Below are 24900 nucleotides of genomic sequence, written 5' to 3' on the forward strand. Positions count from 1 at the left end.
TGGTTACGCTAAGAAATTTTAGAAAAATAAGTTACACAAATTTTGTCTACCAAGCTTGACCGAGTGGGTAGTAGCAGAATAATGAATGCCGAGTAAAGTTTAGTTGATGTCGAGCATCAATAAACTTTAGTTTGTGCTAAGTGATTTTATAGAGGATGTTAAGCAACGTAGCATGTGTCGAGCATCAGAAGCAAGATAATGTCAAGTGGCTACATTATTTGAAAGATCATGAATTCGATGGATCTAAGCCAACAAGTTTATTTTCTTAGATTATGTGAACCAGGTGGAAGATAAGATTGATGAGTTGGAGGCACAAAATTCAAGGTAAACTATTTTTAGGTAAATTCAAAGAGAATTCAAGGAGAATTTTCTAAAAGAGATATGGAATATGGGGTAGATTCATTGTATCCTACCTAATCTATCCTAACCCTAAATTGGACGATGGAGAATGAGCGGCAAAAAGATCTTAATTTCTTATTTATAGGAATGATTGGTCAGAAGCAAAGGTTGTCATGTGTAAGAACCTAAGGAAGGCAATGAGTCAAGGGTTTTGCTTCATGAAGTTTAACCTAAGAGAAGAATCTACAATGGCATGTTAAGCAAGAAGGCTTAATGATATGAATGCTTAAAGAGTGAACAATCTATCAGAGCTGCAATGACTGAAGGCCAAGCAGAATGGAGGACTGAAATAGATATCTATAATCTGCAAATAGAGTTGTAAGTTGTTATTAGATCAAACCTTATTGTTACTATCTAATAAGTGTATCAATCTAGGGTAAATCCTTTGGATTAAGGTTGACCTAATAGTCATTTGTAAATCCTTTAACTAGGTGACATTCCAAGTGAATGGTCTAAAGTCCTCTAACAAGGCTCACTCCTAACAGGGTGATTGAAATCCTTTAACAAGGTCACATTTAACAATGTGTATTGTAACCTTTAATAGGGTTGGCCTTTCGTAGGGCATCACTTCAAAAGAGTGAAAAAGAGTAGCATGTTACTGGTGGTTTTTCACAAATTGGGTTTCCACATAAATCATTGTCTCAAGTGTGTTGATGAATTTGTTATGTTTCATGTTTACATTTCTTCAAGTTGATTTGATAGTAACCTAAAAGTTTTAAGTGATTGCATAATCTTATAGATGCATGCATGAAGATAAGTGTTCTATGGGTTCACTAAGCTATGAAAAGTTTTATTTATACATTTGGACCTTGGATAATTGATTCACACCCCCCCTCTTAGTTATTCTAAATTATTCCAACAACATTCTCAAAAGAGTGGTCAAAATCCTCTAACAAGGTTACTCCTAACTGGTTATTAGACTCTAATAGGTCTCCAAGGAAATCTCTTAACTAGGTAGCATCTAATGGTTCTTTGGTAACCCTTAATTGAGAAAGCTCCTAATTCCAAAAGAGTACAAATGTTTGTAAGCATCATTCACATTGTGATTTGCACCCTAATTGTGTTTTCATGATATAAATCTAGTGTTATAGACTTGTGTGGATGTTTTTTGTGTGTTGCATGTTACTTTAAATTTTATTTTACTGATAGTGTTGATGAGAAGTTAAATAAAGTTTTAAGGATTAATCTATTTGATAAATTTTTATTGGTCTTATAGTTTGATAGGGTTGCTGATTATTGATTCACCCCCTCCCCCCAACCCACCCACCAGTAATTAATCCTATACCTATAATATAGATGTATACATAGATATGTATAGACACACATACACACAGACACATGTATGTGTGTGCGTGTGTGCGCATACATGCATGTGTGAATTTCTTATATCATAATTTTAATGATTATGTTTTTTGTTGCATTATCATTGGGAGTGTAATTTTTGTTCCTTTTTTTTAACAACATGGTTTCCAAGTACAAGCTCTCATAAAAAAAAATATTGATATAAAATTGTCATATAGAATTTTAGCTGACCTAAAATTAGAAAATTCAACTATTGAATTTTATCCTCTCTTTTAATTTGAAAATAAAAATAAAAATATATATGAATCTAAAAGATATATATTTATATTTTAAAATAACTATCATTGATACAACCAAACACTCACCAGATTTAGGCCTTTTAGGAAACATTGATTCCATCTTTTCATGTCCTCGGTAGGGTAGCAATCATGGAGACCATTGCAAGGTGTCATGTCAACCAAGCACAATCTAGGGAAGGAGGGGAATTTAGAGTTTGATTTAATGTAAAATATGTCAAAAGGATGGTCCCCCTATTGGCATGTCACCAGGGCTTTTCTATCTTTTTCTTAAAAACTAAAAGTATGAGTCATTTTTCTTTTCTTTTGTTTCTCAAAGCATTGATGAGCTTTTATGGGGAGACTGCAAAATATTTCTTGTTGAAATGTCATTTTTTTATTTTTATGATTGTACACATGTTAGGAACCTGTGTGTTCCTTCTGTTTATTTTGTTAGAGTAGTGTTGTTGGACGCATATGCTTTGTAAGTCGTCCCGTGAGTATATTTTATTATCCCACATGCATAGGTAGTATTACTTTTCTAGATCGTACTCAGTATATAAGAATAGGTTGAGGCCCTTGATGGGCACGGACGAATTTATTGTATTGAGCTTGCTCAAAGGAGGTTACCCCCTCAAAGTGGCCTGCGATCAGTAGATTCATTCTGAGTTCTGCTATCACTTTGTATTCTGTTATTTCGAGCATTCTCACGATATTGCTATAAGGAGGTTCTTCACATCTGGTATCAGAGCACTCTCTTGGGCTCCCTGGGTGGAAATTACATCAAATTTTTTTTCTGTCGTGGCCTTCAGGTTCCTCTCACTTCTAATATCTCTTGTTATTGCAATAACTCTTTTCAGTTGTTCTGTCTGTGAGTGAATTTTTCTAAGTCGACTGTTCAAAAAAAAAAAAAAAAAAAAAAACCTTGCTTTATGGTTGTTACGCGTACAGGAGCAAAAATCATGGAAGAGGAAATTGCATCCCTCAAAACCAAACTTCAAGATCTGGATGACAAAATTCTGGGTCTTAACTTTCAGCAGTCAGCCATGAGCCGAAACCATTCAGGAGATACTGGGTCCTCTTCTGGCAATTTCCGTGGACCAACGCTTGATTTTCCACGCTTCGATGGTTCTGATCCGACTGGATGGATCTATAGGGCAGAGCAGTATTTCAGCTTGCATAATACTTTGGATAACCACAAAGTCCCCCTTGCATCTTTTCATTTGGAACATGAAGCTCTTCAATGGTTCCGTTGGTACATCAAGGCTAATGTAGACCCAACGTGGAGAGAATTGTGCACCCTCATTTTGGAGCGCTTTGGCCCTAGTTCCTTTGATGATTTCATAGGAGCACTCACTAAACTGCGTCAAACAGGCACTGTAAGAGAATACCAGACAGAGTTTGAAAAATTAGCTAATCACACAGAGGGCTTGTCTGATGAATTCTTCCGTAGTTGTTTTGTCAGTGGTCTGAAGGATGCACTTCGCTCAGAAGTCAAAATGTTTCGACCTACTACAATGATGGAAGCCCTTGGGTTGGCTAAGTTAGCAGAAGACAAGATTAGTGCTCTACAACGCTCCAGATCTAATTTTGTTCCATTCAGAAATACAGGTTCTCACAACCCTCCAGTCATACCAGCTCCCAGAACTACTCTGATCAAGCACTTGTCTGAAACAGAGATGCGAGTCAGGCGAGACAAAGGGCTTTGTTATAATTGTGATGAGAAATGGTCTCGGGGCCATAGATGTGTTCAGCAAAAGCTCTATCTCTTGGATGTGGATTCTCCACCGGAACTGGAAGAATATGTAGATGCTCAGGAAACAGTGGATGATGAGGTTGAGCCTCACCAGCCTGAACCTCCTTCACCAGAAGCTCCACCAGAGATATCTGTCCATGCTTTGGCAGGAGTCACTACTCCACAAACCATGCGGGTCCAAGGTTTCTTCAAGAAGATCCCTCTTACTATACTCATTGATTCTGGTAGCACTCATAACTTCATTGATCCACGAATAGCCAAACAGGCTGATTGCTTTATCCATCCCTGCTCTAGCTTTGAAGTCATGATTGCCAATGGGGGCACTTTACCTTGTAAAGGGAAATGTCGCAATGTGCGTCTCTCTATTGGAGATTATAACATGCGCTCTGACATGTTTGCCTTACCCTTAGGTGGCTGTGATGTGGTTTTGGGTGCCTAATGGTTACGCACTCTTGGCCCCATTCTCTGGGATTTTGCTGAACTTTGGATGCAGTTTTCAGCCGAGGGGCACCAACACACTTTGAAAGGCTTACAACCAGGGTCTCTCAGCATCATCAGTTCACACCGTATGGAAAAAATTCTTAAGAAGAATTCACATGGTGTCATCGCTCAGCTCCATTCCATTCAGATGCAGCCATCAGCAGTCTCTAGCACTCCTGCCGATCTCCAACACATTTTGGACAAGTATTCTGGTGTATTTGCTGAACCTGTGGGATTACCTCCTTCTCGTCCAGAGGACCACCGTATTCAGCTCCTTCCTGGCAGTGTTCCGCCCAACATCAGGCCCTACCGCTACCCATTTCATCAGAAGACCGAAATCGAGATACTTGTCCGTGACTTACTGAAGCAAGGTATTATTCGCCCTAGTACCAGTTCCTTTTCTTCTCCAGTTCTGCTTGTTCGCAAAAAAGATGGGTCATGGCGACTCTGCATTGATTTCCGAGCACTTAATCATCTCACTATAAAGGACAAGTTTCCCATTCCAGTTGTTGATGAACTTCTTGATGAACTTCATGGGGCTCATTTTTTCTCCAAGTTAGATCTTCGTTCTGGGTATCATCAAATTCGGATTAATGAGGAGGATATACCTAAAACTGCCTTCCGCACACATGATGGTCACTATGAATTTTTAGTCATGCCCTTTGGCCTCACGAATGCTCCTTCAACATTTCAGGCAGTGATGAATAACATATTTCGACCATACCTCCGGAAATTCATTCTGGTCTTCTTTGATGATATCCTCATATATAGCAAAACTTGGGCTGAGCATCTCCATCATCTGGAGCTTGTCTTGCAACTTCTCTCTGATCATCAACTCTGTGCAAAACTATCTAAATGTGTGTTTGGCCAGGAGGAAGTGGAGTATCTCGGGCATATTGTTGCACACCATGGAGTGCGGGTGGATCCTACAAAAATAGATGCCATGAAAACTTGGCCGCATCCTAAAACTCTCAAGAGCCTTCAGGGTTTTTTGGGGTTGACTGGCTACTACCGCAAGTTTGTCAAAGATTACGGGAAAATTGCAGCACCATTGACAGCTCTGTTAAAAAAGGATGCCTTCTCCTGGACCCCTGTTGCTGAGACTGCATTTGAACAACTGAAACAGGCTATGTGCAGTACACCTGTTCTCGCGATGCCAGATTTTTCCAAACCCTTCACTATTGAGAGTGATGCTTGCGGCAATGGATTGGGTGCTGTTCTCCTGCAAGATGACCATCCTATTGCGTTCACTAGCAAAGCCCTCTCTGGTAAGAATCTAGCCCTCTCTACTTATGAAAAAGAAATGATGGCTATTTTGCATGTTGTACAGAAGTGGCGGCCATACCTCTTAGGGAGTCATTTTTGCATCAGAACCGATCACCAAAGTCTGAAATACTTCCTAGAACAACGGGTATCCTCTCCTACACAACAGAAATGGGTCAGCAAACTCATGGGGTATGATTATGAGATCACCTACAAGAAGGGTAAGGAGAATATTGTGGCAGATGCTCTTTCTCGCACATTTGATAATCAAGCTTCCCTTTCCGCTATTTCTATGCACATTCCCAATTGGTTAGCGTCTGTTCAGCAGGGCTATGACAGTGACTCTTCTTTATCTCAAATCATTCACCAGCTAGCCAATAATCCTTCTGCTATACCACATTACTCTTGGGATGGTGCTTCTCTTCGATACAAGGGTCGGCTAGTGCTTCCTCAAAACCCAGCTCTACATCAGTCTATTTTTTATGAACTCCATGCTTCTCCTTCAGCAGGGCACTCAGGCTTCCTCAAAACTTATGAGCGAGCAAGGATAAACTTCTTTTGGAAAGGGATGAAACAGACGATTCAACAGATGGTGGCTGAATGTGATACTTGCCAACGCCACAAGGGTGACACGACCCTCCTTCCTGGCTTGCTCGAACCATTGCCCATCCCTACACGGATTTGGACTGATATTTCTATGGATTTCATTGAAGGGCTTCCTAAATCCGGTGGCAAGACAGTGATCTTGGTTGTGGTTGATCGTCTCTCGAAATATAGTCATTTTTGTGCCCTCAGCCACCCCTATACTGCCTCCTCTGTTGCACAAATCTTCATGGACCAGATATTTCGTCTTCATGGACTCCCTTCTTCCATTGTCTCTGATCGTGATGCAACTTTTACCAGTCATTTTTGGACTGAACTGTTTCAGAAAACTGGCACCAAACTGAAGATGAGTTCGGGCTATCACCCACAAACTGATGGTCAAACTGAAATTGTCAATAAATGCTTGGAAACTTATCTTCGTTGCTTCACTTCCGAACAGCAACATCAGTGGGCCAAGTGGCTCCCTTTAGCTGAATGGTGGTACAATAGCTCTTACCACACTGCCTCTAAAATGACTCCATATGAAGCAGTCTATGGTCAGGCACCTCCAGTGCTCCTTCCCTACACTCCCAACAGCTCACCAGTCCAGGCAGTTGACATAGTTCTCCGCAGCAGGGATCAGATTCTTCGTACCTTACAGGATAATCTTCACATGGCCCGTAATCGGATGAAACAGCAAGCAGATCAACACCGTTCTGAGCGCTCATTTCAAGTTGGGGATATGGTTTTTCTTCGTCTACAGCCATACAAACAATCCTCCCTAAAGCTGAAAGGGCGTCATAAGCTGGCCCCAAAATTTTATGGGCCTTATAAGGTTCTGCAGAAGATTGGTTCAGTTGCTTATAAACTGGAACTTCCTCCTTCTTCCCGCATTCATCCAGTCTTTCATGTTTCTTGTCTAAAGAAAGTTCTGGGTACCACTGTCAGAGCACAAACTACTCTCCCTAAAATGGATACGGAAGGATCCATTATCCTGGAGCCGGTGGCAATCATTGACCAGCGCACTCGCCAGCTTCGCTCTCGCTCCATCTCTGAGGTCTTGATTCAGTGGCATGGCATGCAACCAGAGGATGCTACCTGGGAACCCCTTCTTCAGATTCAACAACAATTTCCACACCTTAAGCTTTGAGGACAAAGCTTTTTTCTAAGGGAGAGGGGATGTTAGGAACCTGTGTGTTCCTTCTGTTTATTTTGTTAGAGTAGTGTTGTTGGACGCATATGCTTTGTAAGTCATCCCGTGAGTATATTTTATTATCCCACATGCATAGGTAGTATTACTTTTCTAGATCGTACTCAGTATATAAGAATAGGTTGAGGCCCTTGATGGGCACGGACGAATTTATTGTATTGAGCTTGCTCAAAGGAGGTTACCCCCTCGAAGTGGCCTGCGATCAGTAGATTCATTCTGAGTTCTGCTATCACTTTGTATTCTGTTATTTCGAGCATTCTCACGATATTGCTATAAGGAGGTTCTTCACAACACATAAATGATTTTCTTTCCAAGGGGGTGTGTGTGTTTGTGTGTGCATACATCTATATATATACATACACACACACACACACACACACACACACACACTGTGTGTGTGTGTGTGTGTGTGTGTGCTTAGAAGAGAATGGACAACTTTTTTTTCCTTTAATGAAGTTAGGAGAATAATATTAGTAGATGTTATATTTAACTTCATGCATTTTAATTTTTTTGAATGGTATGTCAAAATAATTTCCTTTTCTTGTCTTTGTAGGCAATTTAATTACTTATAGCTATTGTCCCAACTTCAAGGTACTAAAAATGGCCATGTGGAACTTTTATGAGTACAAGGGTCATGTAACACTTTGTTAGGGGAACCAAGAGAAATAACCTAAACATGTTACCAAATTTATTGATCACAAATTTTCTTAAAGTTCATACAACATGAATGATAACAATAGAGAAGCAATAATGAGTACAAATCATATTTACATAAAATGAAAAACATTCATTTAATATTTTTTTCAAGGGTTCCTTGCATACATATTAATTAGATCAATTAGATAGATCTTAAATGAACATCAAATACATTATCTCATCAATGAAACATCCACTTTACAATTTTCCTAGCATGTAATAATAATCATATACAAATATAATATAATATCCTATAAGGAACTTAAATGATTCAAGGTATGTGATAAAAAGAACAACCTCCAAAGATTAGAACAAGTCTCAAAGCACGATGAACACAAAAATATAACTGTTATGGGAGCATCTAACACCAATACCAATCCTTCAAAATCTTAGTGGTAATAGAATCACTATCACCCAACCACGTGAAGCCTAAATGGTCCACTCACATCATGTTGAGGAGATAATTGTAAAAGTAAATTCCACACATCATAACCAGGAAGTGGGGGAGGTGAATCAATTGTGAGAAAACATAGTAATTCCAAACTTATAAAATTGATCACCAATGATTAAAATAATTATGCACAACAATAAGAAACCATACACCATAACACACTTTTTTTGTTCTCAGGGAAAACCCTTGATCAAAGGGAAAAACCTTGGCAAGGATGACACCCACAAAATAGTGTGCTAATGTATAAATTCCTTATGAAAGGATGTGAGCTTCTTAGGAGTCAAATACAATGCATTTAGTACAACAATCCTTGTTAAAGCAAAAATCTATGTTTAGAGACCTTGATCCCTTGTTAGAAGGTTCTAACTCTATTAGGAGTTGATGAGAACAAAAAGCACACTTCCCAAGCTCACTTTTTAAAGGATGAAAGGTTAAACCACCTTTACACAAGGATAATAAATCTGAAAATATGAACTGGCTAATTTAACTTTCTTCCAAAATAGTTCCTTTGAAGTCCACTAGGAATGTTAAATTCCACTCACACCTCTTCATAAAGCATCCAAAAACTTATTAACTCTACTTTGATAATCAATCATGAAGGCTCACATCTATACATGTCATTCCATATATTCCCATTAGGAAATTATCTTTCATTTATCCCAATCACAAATAATGAATTAGGTTAGCCTATTAGGGCTTCCCATTGTATAATTAATTACATAGGATCATGCTAAGGAATACACACCTTCTCAAGCATCTATAGAAACATTGCATGAAGTGTTCCACATGCTACAATATGAAATTAATAATTTTAAATAATAGCTCACACACTATAATGACCTAATTAGATGCTTTACACACTAGTGACCTTCCCAGAGTAAGCCAAACTACTCAAAAATATGAGCATACACACACAACCAAGTATTCAATCATATTCCATGCTTGCCAACATTAATTCCTACTTGTCATTAAGATATAGAAAAAAATAACTAGTAGTTTCGACCTTATTCCATTTTCCATTTGATTTTAACTTTTTTTTGTTAAGATCCCAATTTGGTTGAAAATTCGACCAACATGAGTTTGTTTGGTCAAAATTTCGACCAACATGGATTATAAACAAAAAAAAAAAAAGGAGAAAAGTGTCCGGGAGGAGGGATTTTCACTACAAGCTCATGGGCATGAGAGGAGGGATAACGCAAAAGATAATGAAGAATTCAAACTGGGTGTCAATGGACGACATTCATTCAATCCCTCTCCATTCCATACTTAAGCATCTCAAGATCATAGTCATTAGTGTGAATTTTTCTAACCTAGAAGACAGTGGAAGAAGACTTATAGAGTTTTCTAAATCTCTAGAAGTCCCATTTTGGTACAACCCAATAAAGATCTCAAAGTTGGAGGATATTAATGAAGGTTTATTCAATGTGAAATCATGTGATTTCATGATCATGAATGTTCCAAATATTTTTAGAACTTTTTTATATGAACCTAATAAATAAAGCTCATTTCTCTGGTAAGTCATTTTTTTGGGAGGAGCATCCCCAAACAAATCTTGGAGACATTATTTGAAAGGAGTGAAAAATCATCAAATTTCAAGTCATTTAATTGGCTCTTTGGATGATAGAAATTCATTCACCATCTACTCATTGGAGGAAAATGTAAGAAGAAATATTTTTCTAAAGCCCTATTGTTAACATTTTGAGTAATGATGTGTTTTTACAGGGGAAGTTTATTGTTTTGCAATTTAGAAACAAAGTGCTCAAGTTAATCTAGATTTTTGGAATTTCATTATTTTTTTGTAGATCATAAAAATTTAGATACCTAAGAACTTTTCACTAAATTTTTCTTTACAATAATGAAAAATAAGGATTGCCATATAGTTGTAAAAAATCACTCATTTAAAATAGGGGCAGGAGCAGGGGCATTTTTTGTCCCAAACAATAAAACTAAAATTTTCATTAAGCTATTTTTCCTCAATTTTGTATATAGTTATCGATGTCTTATTATGGAGAAACAAGCGAATTTCTTTGAGTATTCTTGCTAATGCCACATTCATATGGCTAATTTTAGAGTGGCTAGAGTACCAATTGTTGATATTGATTTACATCAACGTTGTATTCTGTATGGCGGTCTTATTTATCTAGTTGTGTTTCTCTTTAATAGGTTAGACTTGTTTTCATATTGTATTATAGGTTAGGCTATTTTTTCTATGCAGTGGCTCATGATGTAGTCTATCTTTAATGGGTTTTGTGCTTTAAAAAATATTTAAGCTTCATATTTATTTCTTTGCAGGTCTACTCTAAGTGTTCCTCGAATTTCTATTCTAGAGAATATCTTTATTGATGTTGTTGTTGCTATCAAAAATAAAATTAATTGGTTCTTAAGCTTTCTAGAAGATGTTGTAGTAGGGAAAGACGTCAAGACATTCCTTGTGGTATTTTTATTTTCTTATATAATGTTCTTTCCTACAATCTTATATCATATTCATCCATTAAATTTTGATTCATGTGGATTCCAAAATACAAATTTTGAACTCTGCAAGTTGCAGGAGGTTTGTTTATTATTGCTATAATTAGCAGTTATTGCAACATTTTAACAATATTTTACATAGGTAAGTTATTAAGAGTTTTCCCTGAGTTTCTTTTTACATCATTATGAATAGTTTATTTCATTTGTTTTGAGTTGGATTGGTAGTTGGTCTATCTAGAAAAGAGAAACAATATGATTTTGAAATATGGAAAGATGCCAATGGTGTTTTTCAAGCCCGTATCCATAAAATCAAGGAAAATATGATGATTTTGCATCCTTTTAGTCATGGTTGTCCTCTCAAGTCCTTAGATTGGGATATCAATAAAAAAATGGAACCTTGTGGAGTGTCATAATAATTACAAAAATTTCATGGTTAAAATAAGAAGAAATATAAAATGCCCCCTAACCCCTTGTTATTGGTTGTTGATCATATGATTGACAATGATGTGGTGGTATCTCATATTTGTGGAGTGTAGTCTAGTGATTTGGTTTTAGATATTGAGAAATAGTTGTTACAATATGATATTTATTATCAGTGTGTTGAGAAGGAAATGGATAAGAAGTATAACATTGTATTATAGGTATGGTCCCTTGCTATCGATCTGATCGAAACATGTATGGAGGAAAATTAATGTCTTCTACAAATATTGTCTATAGTGGCATTCCATGTAGTAGCCAATTTTCAAATACAATATGAGTAGATTAAGAATGATCTTAGTGATATCAATAAAACCTACATAATTATCAAGGATTTGAATGGTGTGTACAAGAAAAGAATCAGTGAGCTATAGATTGAGTTTCTACCTCAACAATAACAGAGGGAAAACTTGATCAAGATATTTTGGCTTAGAATGGATATGACAAATTTAGGATGGAGAAAGTTTCCAATCTATTGGCTCAAGAAAAATCACCTGCTCAACACTATGGTATCAATACAAAACAACAATAAAAACTTCTTGAACTAATCCAAGTGATTTGTTTTGCAAGCTCTCATGTACTTGCTCATACACAAAGCAGAGTCAAATATCAAAAAAGAATCAACCAACCATAACAAAAGAAAAGAGTTTTCCTACCACACCACAATGGTGCATATAGATATATGAGAATTAAAATACTTTTTTCTTGCAAATAATGGACACTTTATACTATAAGAAAATTAACCCTTCCCTAATGATGACAAGGCAATGCCTACTTATCTCCTCTCTATGGATTCATCGAAAGTCTTCCCCTTAACATAGGGTAATGGATGCATAAATATTTTTATACTAAACAAAATTATTCAAACACATTCCCATACCATATATATATAACACAAAAAGTGCACACAGATATTATATATATAGTGTCCTTGAGATTGATCAAGGACAGAAGAGTGGAAGAGTTTCCATGGGCAAGGAGTAAAATTAGATTTAAAAAAATATGAGATTACCATCCCATACACCTCCAAATGTTATTGATTCTACCAACTCATGGAATATTTTAGCTACCCAACATGTCTAGCACAAGAGAACATTAGCGAATGGCCAATCAGCATCACCAAATAAGAAAATCATGTGCTATCACAAATCTAACTTAAGTTTCTAAACCTTTTCAAAGGAACCTACATTGATACCAACTATAAGGGAGATAGGGGGTAAAATAATACGTGCAATTTTAAACTTAATTTAACTTTAATATAGTTCTTATTCATAAACTATTACAAATACACAATATGAAATCTTTCACATGTACACAAGAGCGGTAAACTTATGTTAAAATCCAAGATAGGAAAAATCACGAGACAATCAGCCTCACAATAATAATAAATCACTTATGATAAGTAGACAACAACCAATGGGAGACACCAATCTTAGATTGAATATATGACCACCAACCAATGGTTTACATTTACCTCTTTTCCTTGAGGATTGAGTGACAACCTAGTGACAAGGACATCAATCTTGTAATATCCCTTTATATTTATTCTTAGGAATTAGGGACAATTAACTCACAAAAATCGGCAAGAAACTTCCTTCTAAGAAGACTCTAAAAATCCTTTATAAGACTTGTAATGACAGTAATTGACACCAATTAATATAAGAATGAAATATTATGATTTATAATCGATACTACTTATAGTATGATGCTATAAGATATATTACTTATCAATAACATAGAGTATCACAGCTATCTCAAATATATTGATGAGATTTATACCAAGATGATCTCTACTATATATCAGATATGCACTTCTTTTATAACAATATGAATTGTGTGAAGTCTCCTTCCAATTGCTACTATTTGTTTCTAATATATCAATATAAGATATATACTACAAGTCTTCTCGATGTGCTTATAGTCGACTTTGATATGGCACTAATATGTTGAAGTCTACTTCTATCACTTATAGCAATGATGTATCTTGTTGTTCTTGATCTATCTTATAAGTGCACAAATGTCTCAATGTCACTTATAGCATTGATATAATTTATTTTTATCTGTACTTTTCTCCAACATCACTTATAGCGATGATATTGCTAATTCTAATATTTACCTTATATGTATGCAATTTTCATCAATATTGCTTATAGTAATGATATTGCTACGTCTACCTTATCTTTGGAAATTTACAAGATAGTGGGCTTTCCATGATTACTTTCCTTTAGTATTTGCAAACTAATTTTTGAAAGGCAAGTGCTCCCTTGAGCAATCCAATAAGGATAAATAGCTGATAAGAAATACTCAATGATGTCTTTGAAATTGGGATTGGTTCTTATAATAGATCTCATTGTTATTGGATTCATAGGTTGGGATAGCACCTTTCTTTTTTAGAAATCGCCATTTAATGGTTAATCATTGTCTTTGCATAGTTATGAATAATTGCTACTAATTAATTTGTTCACTTCACTTGTCATTATTTGATTAATCTTCGATACATGGTGGTAAAGACAATATCATATTGATTTTCGATAATGTGATTGTCTATTTGTTGATAGAAAAATACATACATATGTACACACACACACACACTCAACTATGGCTTCATTTATGTTGTTTGATGTGAACATGGATACACTTGAATGGTGTGACAAAATTTGTCCTTTAATGTTCAATCTTCCTAATCAATACCTCTTGTAATGGTTATAATTGATGGGTGATTATGATGATCATTTGAGAAATACATAAGGTGATAATCTTGAAATACTTTCTAACTGATATATAATGGTTAACACTACCATTTATTGCAAATTAGTTTCGTAAGTGTTACTTTATTTGGTTATCTCCTCAGTGATAACAATTGTTGGATGCTCATGCTACTTGTCTTATCATGTTGCTTGCTAACTTTATTATCTCATCTTTGTATGATTAATTATAAGGATTTGTATTCATATCTGATCAATGGATGGATGTTATGATGTGACAACCATATCTTCATTAGGAATCATACTTCGTGTTTTCTTGATGATGATCGATAAAGGATGTCATCTTAAGGACATGATGGCCTATGGAATTATCATTTATTACTAAGTCATGATTCATGTACCAATAATATGGGTGCTGAGTGTCCAAATGATTGTTATACTTGATAACATGTGAGCTCAATGTTTGGATCATACTTCAGTTCTATGTTGATGAAGGTACTTGATATCTTCAACCCTAGCTCACATCACTTGATCTCAATTCTCTTGTGCACTTACTTGAAGCTAGATAGCAGAACCATCATATATATAAGACTTCATGGTTTTTCTTGATAAGATCTTGATGTTATTGAATTTATTGAAAGAGCATACAAATTACCTTCTTGAACTTCTAACTACTATGTACAATTTTCCAATTTCTATTTAGTATCTTGAGGTGCTCAAGGTCTGCCACCCCTTGACCACAAATGTGTTTCATTGATATCTTGTTCTTAGGTTATAAATGAGTGTAGTGCCTGCCCCTGGTTCACATTTTGTTATCGTTGCTGAACTCTTTTAGAACTAGTTTTATGTTGTTGGTTAGCAGCATTCTTTTGAGATTATCAAATATTGTGCTATGGATTCAGTTTATTATGTGATGTGATTATTTAGACTCTACATTTCATGTATGTATGATGATTATTTTTAGTGTTCACAATTATTGATAATGATTATTACATTGCTTTCAATTATTAATGATGATTAGTATGATGATTTATTATCATATGTACTTTCTTATGGATACTTACCCCATACTTGCATGTGTATGGTGTGTGTGATTGCCTTGCATGTTTGCTTTTGTATAGCGTGTCTGATGTGGTTAAGGAAGGGAGTCGTAGTCACCTGCTAGTCGGGATCTACACGATGCACCACTTCCTACCATTGTTTGTTTAGTTTAGTATATATTGTGTTTGTACATGCATATTTTTTATGCAAGTTGCAGGTATTGGGTATCGACTTCCCTGAATTGCCAGGATGAGCATACCCTATCACATTATCTCAATGATAAGAGAGGGGAGATAAATTCTCAAGTCCAAATCTCAACCCTTTGAGCCATTTGTCCTAATTGAAAAATTAGGACAAGTATCTGAGTTGAATACCCACCGAATGTGTCGGATGACATATTTCGTGATTTTTAACCCTTTAGATTTATTTTGTATGATTTGTTCTATGATGAGTTTTCATATTTTATCTTGGAGGTCTATGGTGAATTTTCCATTAATTAAGTCTTAATAAATAGATTTAATTAATAAATTATTTATTTGAGAAAATTAATAAAATATCATGATCTTTGATATTTTGATTGTAATTAATTAAATGTGAATTATTAGGGAAAAGGAATTAAATAAAAGTAAACTAAAAATTAAAATTAATAATAATTATAAAATAATAATAAAGTAATAAATAAAATAATAATAATAAAAGTTATAAAATAATGAAAGTTATAAAATTTAAATAGAGATTATTTAAAAAGTAAATTGGAGTTATAAGCTTGCATGGGAATTAACATGTGTCAACAACACAGGGGTTAGCGCATCAATTAAGCACAAGGTGTCTACAATTCTATGACTCATCAAAAAAAAAATTGGAAAAGACCCATGCTTAGTTGGTGACACCTTTCAGCGGTTTCAAGAAGCAATCCAAAAGTTTCTTGAGAGCTCTTGATATTCAGGCATTCATAGAAGCTTAGGGAGAGAGCGTGGAGAGTGTGGAGAGCAATTGGAGCATTGGAGGACTCAAGAACTCTGAAGAAGGGAGCTTGCTCTACGGGTTTTCTGAGGAAGAGCGAATTAGCATCAGAATTCGGGTAGATTCTTGTGATTTTTTTTATGTTATTTTCGCATCATGCATTCCTGTCTTCTTCGTGTCTTCCATATGTCTTCTGAGAAATTTCATATTTTTATTGTATGCATTTTCAATTTGGGCAATTAAATTTATTTGAGAATTTTATATGCATGGATTTAAAAAAAAGAGAAACAGGTTTGGGTTCGAATTAGAATCAAATTGAAATAGATTTGAAAAGGGTTTCAAGATTTATGGCCAAAACCATTAGTGAAATTATTGGATAAATTTAGAGAACAATTACCTTTTTAAGAAGAAATTTTTAATTGTTTTGTCGCTGCCCCTTGGATAGACCCGAACTCACTCATTCATAACTTTTTATCGAAATCGAATTTATTCGATCGCTCCGGTTAGAATTGGTGCAACTTGGCCCTCTCCAACATATTTAAATTTCAGCCCGATCCAACGGTTCATTAGGGAGATATGGCCATCGTATCGGGACTGTTTTATTCAATGACAGATATTTCTCCATTTCTCATAACCAAGAGTTCTTTATGCTTAAACTTCACAAAAATAATATATCAAAGCATGGAATGAATTAAAGATATTATTGCAATCTTTCCTTATTAGAATCTTATTAATATGCATTAGTTTTATATGGTTTATTATCTAATCTAATTAAATCAAATTTAATTAAGATTAGTTAATAGTAGAAGAAGTGTAATTAATTATTAGTCAATCTAAGTAAATAGATTTTTAAATGAGAAAAGAGATTTTTAATATAGTTTATATAGTGGACTTTTTGTAATGTATATTAAATACTATTTAATATATATTAAATAATTTAGAGATGGTAATTTTATATTACGTTTTTAAATGAAGAGACTTTAATGATATTGGATTAAGACTGAATTATTATGTTATTGTTTAATATGTTTGAATACCTTAATAGAGTTAAGAGTTAGCCAAATATTAACTAATGAGTTTATGGAAGGATTCTATAGATCGAGTATGTATAGTTTGAGGAGTTTATTATTTATTAATGTTTGTAAGGACTAGCAAACTATTAATAAATAATGGTTTAAATAGATATCAACAAATTTGGTTAGAGTTAATTTAGAGGAGATTAGTTAATGATTGAAGTACTGTAAAAGATATTAATCAAATTGAATTGGTTAATAATTTGGAGGAGTATTAATTAATTGAATCAACGTACATAGGAAAAACTTATTTGAGATAATAATACTTGGTATTGGAGATTTATTATAACTTGTTATTATTAAAATAAAATTGGGAACATGACGAATGTGGTCATTATAGATTTATTAATAAGATTTTCAATATAGTTGTCATTAAATATTAGCAAGTTATTATTATTGAACTATGAATATGAACATTTGTGTATGGTTGACTTTTAGTTATTAGTCAACTAAATATTCATTGGGTTGATGGCTTGGTTGTGAAATTATTAATTAAATCAATTAACTAAAGTTAATTGGATTTAATCAATAATTATGTTATGTAATAAAGATTTAATTGATATGATTCTTTTAACGAGGTTGTAAAATATTGATATCAAAGTTGATAGGCCTTATTCTCATGACTTGAATAATAACCTTAGATGTTTTAATGGTGAGACGTAGTAATATTGAATTGAAAATTATTAAATGACAAAAGTCATGGAATCATGTACCTATGTTAATTGGTAAATTAAATTGATCATTTTAATTAAGTTATAATCTTCTTAATCGAAGATTGATAATTGGTTCTTTTATGAATGAATAATGATCCTTTGATTATGTTGAAATATAGAAGTAACATTAAGGAAGAGTTGATCAATTAGAATATGGATCATGGTTAAATATAAAGGACAATTTAATTAAGGTCAATGATGATCAGTTTAGTGAATAATTATCCTTAAGTTATTCTTAGGGTAATGCTATCGGGGAACAATTGGGTTGACTTGTAGGTCAAATGATGAAACTTAAAAACACTTGAAGTATACTTGCAAACAGAAAACTGAAAACCCCTACACATTATTCAACTATGTGAATTTAGTAAACCAAAATATGTGTTTGCATCGTGTATTCTATATGCTTCTTGTTTTGAGTTTTGGGTTGACTAGTGTTGACCAATCCTAGGATGTTACCAGAGGCTCGGGGGTTATGAGATATGATGGCATGTAGATCTTATTTGGTCTCGATCTTTATAAGCCCAACCATGGTTATGTAATCGTATGCTCTATGAAATGTTTGTATTTATTCTTCAGCCTTCATGTGTGAAGCTGAGATGTATATATATCTGAGATGCTTGAGCTAATCATTTTTGAGTCATTGATCAGTTATCCTTGGATTACTTTCTAGTCACCATGATGGGACTGAAATGTGAATTTATTTCTTGATGATGTCATGTTGTGACATGTTTGACTCAACCATTTTGGAGTCTTCGATCAGTATGATTTTGAGATATTCTTGATTGCTTGTTGAAAACCATTTATCTTGAGATATATTTTGGTTATTGAGAACTATTGTGGTCAATGATTTTCTATGGATTCTTTTTCAAATGCTCATGGAGATTTGATGATTCTTATCTTGGAGATTTGATGATTCTTATTATGGATATTTGATGCTTTTATGCATATTTGATGATTTTATTATAGATTATCTTTTATGATTTTGAGATTTATGATTTCATGAGCTTAGGGTAGGTAATCTACTTGTAGTGTCGAGAAGTGGCTTGCAATGAGGGTCGGGGCCCTAAGTGGCTGCTAGGGTAACTCATTGTAAGTTTGGTTAATAAGTGATAACATTTACACACTAAATGGGGATTGAATGAACCTAAAAAGATAATTGTTGATGTTCTCACCCATGCCTTGAGTGCTTGTACAGGCTAGGATGGGAGTAGTGAGAACGCATGGTTGCGACCGTGCATTTTGTAGTATGCCTTGTCAGTATGAGAGGATACTAGTGGCCACATGAGATCAGTATGGACCCGTGGAGTTTAGCTAACTACCAAGGTAACTTGTACGTGATAAATGCGATGACACTTTTCTACTTGCAGAGTAGGTTTCCTACATGTCTTTGTGTGCCTTTGGGAATTAGATGTCAATTTTGTGTGATGAAACCTTTGAGTTAGTATACTTTTAAGATTCTTGAATTTTTTATGCTATGTGTATTGATATCCTATTTTGGACTTGAGATTATCTCCTCAGCACGGTGGGAGTGGACCACTTAGGTTTCACGCGATCGGGTGGTAGTGTATTTTCACTCTTATCATTTGAGATCTGTCCGAGACACCGTGGCTGGAGTATCCTTGGTTGGTATTTATTCTTCATTATGTTCTTGGAGCATTATGATAGATAATATACCTTATGATGGATGTATTTAATGGTATGTTTCTTATATTGATGATTTGCTTTACTTTGCATATGTTAGTTGATGATTTATTATGCTTTACTTTGCATATGTTAGTTGATGATTTATTATGCTTTACTTTGCATGTTAGTAGGATGTTTTAGGAGTGGCATTCCTACTATGTTAATACCGATGATCTCTTCGGTGCTTTAGAATGTTACGCACGGAGGGATGGCTAGGATCCATGATGGTCTAATGATGCTATTTACGGTTGGGAGGAACTATGCACTTAGTTATTTATGTTTGTGATATATGGTTATCTTTTGTGATGGATGTTTATATCTTTTATGATGATGTATCATGTATGATATGTGGTTTCATTTATGTTATTGCATCATGGATTAATATTAGATGATGATGATGTACTTTATTTACTTGGATGTTTATTCTTTTAAGCTTTTCATACCCTGTGATATGTACAGTGGATGATTGAGCTAAACTAAAATATAATTACAAAAGGACACTTGTATATTGTTTAAGTACATTGGATGTATCATTGTTATTTCATAAGGATGGGATGTTAGATGAATAGTTAATTTAGATGTGGTACAACGTTAAGGGATCTTTAAAGAATGTAGCCTGTTATGTATATATGTTATGTTTATTTTCATTTGAATTGTTGTTATTGCTTCCGCAAATGTTATGAATGGTTTTATCTTTCATGTTTAAAAAAAAATTTGTTTGGCAAACTTAGTAAAATTCTTTGGATCCCTTGGCGGGGCATTACAATGAGCGCATCACAAATCCAAATGGAAAATTACTCTATGAAGTAGATTGGTGTGACCAGTAATGTATGTTTAGAGTATAGCCCACGCACTACAAACCATATAGATTTGTTACAGTTTCATCATTTTAATTATAAGGATTCCATTTGGCACGAAATACATCATCTTTCAATATTACCTCACTTTTAATGTGCCTATATATATTCTCATTTTTACAACTTTTTCTCATGACACAAAATTCTTTTTCTTTTGTTTCTTGAATCTTAGTCTTTTGGTGATTGTAGTATCCTAGATATATTTTACTTGATGGGAATCAAGTTTGATTTTGTTATCTTACTCTCTTTCTGTTTGGTACAAATATCTAGAATGGGGTTGGAAAAATTTTCAAGCTTTTGAGTCTCACACTAAAGTTGATTTTGGTGGATATAGTTCTTTGAATGATGTGACTATTTTTCCACCTCCAATTGAGTGAGACTCTAAAGTATCTTTACTTGCTATTTGGAGGCAGTAATGTCCTTCCTTTAGATAAGTTTGTCTTTAATCACTATAGAGAACTGAACCTTGAGGTTAGTAATTGCCTCCAATTCATCCATCATTAGCATCGCCATCTTGATAAAGGAGTGGTATCCTCTGTATGCATATTTCATAAAAAATTTGGTTGAACTCTATAGGCAAAAATCTAATAAAACTAAATCTAAAGTTGTACGTTGAGTTGGATTTTGATTTGGAAGATTGTTTCGTTATTGTGGTAGTTGATTGGGTCCTCAATGCATCCATTTAATACTCAAGCAAATTGCTATTTATGTTTATTTTCATGTTACTACTCTTTTATTTGTCAATTTTAGCCCATTGATGCCAAGGATGGTTGTACGCAGAGCACTTCCATACTCTTGCACTTGAAGGTGTACCTACATTTGGGGCACACAACAAGGAAGAAGTTTATTGATTTGTCACATTAGTTGATGTATTTTATCTCTCTTTTATCTTTGAATGTTGTTATAGGATACGCCAATTTTCATCTATGAAGTTCAAATTTCAGCAAATTTTTACTCTTTCTGAACTTCATTTGAATTCTATATGTCTGATCATTGTTGCCTCTTGTAATCTCTATTCTCACAAAAAAATGTTTCCAACAAGCTTGATACTGATTCATCCTTCTGAATTAAAATATGAGGCCTCTATGTAAGTTTGTATTACTCATATGTACACATCAACTTAGAAAATTAGTTTGATTGTAGATCACTTGTAAGAGAGATATTGAGTTTCTTGTTTGACATAAGTGAGGTTCATAATCTTACTAGTAGGAACAAACCTTGTTTTATGAATCATTTTCTCTTAGATTTATCTGATGATTCAGTTGATGACTATAGCAATTGAATGCTAAATTGTTGACATACTAATACACTAGAATGTCTATATTGTGCCTTTTTGTATTGTGATATATATTGTTCTCCACAATAATAATAGAAATTTGTTGTCTTGTCTGGTTATTGTATCACTAGACTAATTTGTAACAAATGGATATTTTATCAAATGACTAGTATTTTCAAGACATATTTCCTATCTTTTTTGGTTCAAAGGAAATAAGTTCTATTCAAATTCTTATCTTATAGGGTCAGCATACTATTTTGTATTTGTGAATTAATTACATTCAAGTAATTTTTTCATAGGAAAATATTTATGTGACTCATAGTTACACTTGCTATGATTTTTTAATGAAATATTTGAAACAAGTGGGAGTTGCCAAAGAACAATGACCAAGGCATTTATTCTTAAGGTTCTAGTTAGTTATTAAGTTGTATTTCTCTTGTGGCAAATTGGCAGAGATGAAAAACAAGGAATATTTGGAAGAACATGATTTATGCCTTAGCAAGAAAGAGGCACAAGAAGGTTTCCAGGCTGGGATGACAGAAGCTCCAAAAGAGAATATTGAATATTGTTATTGACCTTTCAGATGTTTGAATATTTCTTTGAATATCATCACAATATTAGTTTAAATATTTCTTGATTAGATCATATGAATCTTTCTATCAATATTTTCATATTCACATTCTACTATCCACCATCAAAATGAACAAAAGAGAGAAAAAAATGATTAATCTAACTGAAATCTTTTCAAGCTATATGGAAAAGTGTGAATGAATGTTTCATGAAAAATAGAGATATGATACATGGTTTAGTTGTATATAAATAGATGGTACATAGCCATGAAAAGCAGTACAATTTATAAAAAAATAGATGAAATGGTTGCTTACAGAAAAGCCCTAAATACTTGGGCAAATTGGGAAAATTCACAAGTAGATTTCAAGAAATCAATGGTATTTTTCAGCACCATGGCACCTTGCCATTAAAGGTTGGTCATCTTATATGATATTGATTTCTAATTTTACTCAACAAGTTTTATATTTTCATTATCATGCACTGTAGTAAATCACATTGCATTGTTCAGAGTTATTATTTATTCATGACAAAGTTTCTATCATAATTTGATTGCATCAAACTTATTTCCATGAATTTTATCTATCATACACCATGATCTATCATTAGAATGAATAAAGTATAATAGTAGACAAAGAGAACATCATAAAGTATGATTCATAACATTGGTAGAAATAATTCACACAATCAAGCCCTAAAATGTTTTTCATGATTAATTTAAATCTGAACATGTCCACTTGAACTCTAGTTAACATAATTGGCATGATTTTAATACAAGTGTGAGAAAGATATAGAGCCTTTGTAGAGCACATCTATACACAATCCTCCATTACCATTTCAGGTGTCAATACTAAAACAAGTTGTGAATAATATAATGTTTCCTCTTGTTTTTTTGGATATAATAGGAATGTCCTAGCTATGCAAGGATGCACATCCCTCTAAATATGGTGGTGGTAATGGCTCCTCAATATGTTTCAATGGACTCTTGCTTGATAATATTTCATTTTGTTAATTATAGGATCTCTCATAGAGATATAAACTATAATTGCAAAATGTGCAATTCAGATTTACTTACAAATGTAAAAGTTTAACTATCTTGTTCCAATATTGCAAACCTTTGAACTTGAGTAATAGCCTTGGAGATACGATCCCCAATCTTAAATAATAAAGAAGGACTAATGAGCTTTGTCTTTTTTTCCTACTAAGAGATCATGATCATTGGGACTGTATATGACTTGTAATTGATATCAGTCCACGTTGATTGCCATGTATTATATATAATTGTGGAGAGTCATGTCCTTGTAGAGACATGACTCTATGTGGCCACAGGTCACGTAGGGTCATACCGCTACGTGGGCATAACTACCAATTAGTTACCATAACAAATGTAATCTATTTCATTAGTTATCATAACAAATGTAATATATTTCCATGTAATCAGCGGTAGAACAGATAAATACAAGCCCCCAATAACAACAGTCTTTTCAAGACATGAGTCAAATGTTGATAAAATCATTTTGTGAATGTGTGTGTGTGTGTGTGTGTGTGTGTGTGTGTGTGTTTTCACCAGTAAAACAAAGATCATATAAATCGTCATTTCAAGCACTTAATATTACTTCAATTGATGTTACACATCAACACTCCCTCTTAGCAAGGGGGAAGTAATAAACTCTTTAAGAGATACTAGAATATAGAATATAACACATTATCTAACTTGAACACTCTAAAATAATGACTTGTCAAATAATTTTAATCACCATGTTATGAACAATATCATAACATATATTATGATCTCTAATTGTCCAAAACAATATCTAGAGTAATCATAATGCATTTGTTATCAATGACTTCCAGAATATCCGAAACAAACTAGTCATAATAATAGGCCTATCATTTGCAAGATCGTCACCTTACAAAGAATACTTTTTGAAAATATATGTCTCTAAAAGATCATCATCTTTCATTACATATATGATGCAACTATTCAACTTAGAAGCGTAAACACACATATAAATTGAAACTTAAGTTCAATGTTAAAAATTATAATTTGATCATATCAAGTTTACCTCTGAAATATTCAAATTTAACATTGGCAAGAGGTTCAATAAGAATTTTTTTTTTTCTCATCAACCTTGATACCATATCTCTGATTCAAAAACTAAATTTATAGATAATGGATTTATCTTAGTACAACATTACATATGTCACTTAAAGTATTCAAACTTTGGAAATGTATCACTCTACCTCTGATTCCTCACTATGGGATTCTCGTTCCATTTTTATCTCTTTGTTCAACAATGTAAAATGCAAGATTTTCATCTTTTTCATACTTAACTTCTACTAGGGTTGCTTCAATTTTCTCCTATTCTAGACAGAAGTTATGAGTGTGACCAAATTTGTCACATTTGAAGCATTGTACTTTGGACCAATCTCTTTTCCTATATGATTTGTTGAATACCTTGTTGTCTTGATGAATTCTCTTTCTTTTTCCCTTATTATTGGTACTGGCTTGAAGAGCTTGAAATTCTCCCTCTTGATTTGAAATTATTTGTCTCGTAATTAATCTTGACTCTACTTGAGTGCATATGTTTTTTAGTAGTTCAAACATAGGAAGATCTGGTCAAGAACTTAGTCCACAAATAAATCTCTCCCAAGATAGTGG

The 24900-nt window shown here is 33.9% G+C and overlaps 1 pseudogene; it reads left to right on the forward strand.

The window, feature by feature from the left end:
• Nucleotides 1–9821: 9821 nt before the first annotated feature.
• Nucleotides 9822–22246, forward strand: LOC149563652 (reticulon-like protein B8; annotated as a pseudogene).
• Nucleotides 22247–24900: the final 2654 nt, after the last annotated feature.

Source organism: Cupressus sempervirens, chromosome 4, assembly GCF_028749045.1.
Source record: "Cupressus sempervirens isolate cs-2001-9-10 chromosome 4, ASM2874904v1, whole genome shotgun sequence".
NCBI classification, from domain to species: Eukaryota; Viridiplantae; Streptophyta; class Pinopsida; order Cupressales; family Cupressaceae; genus Cupressus; species Cupressus sempervirens.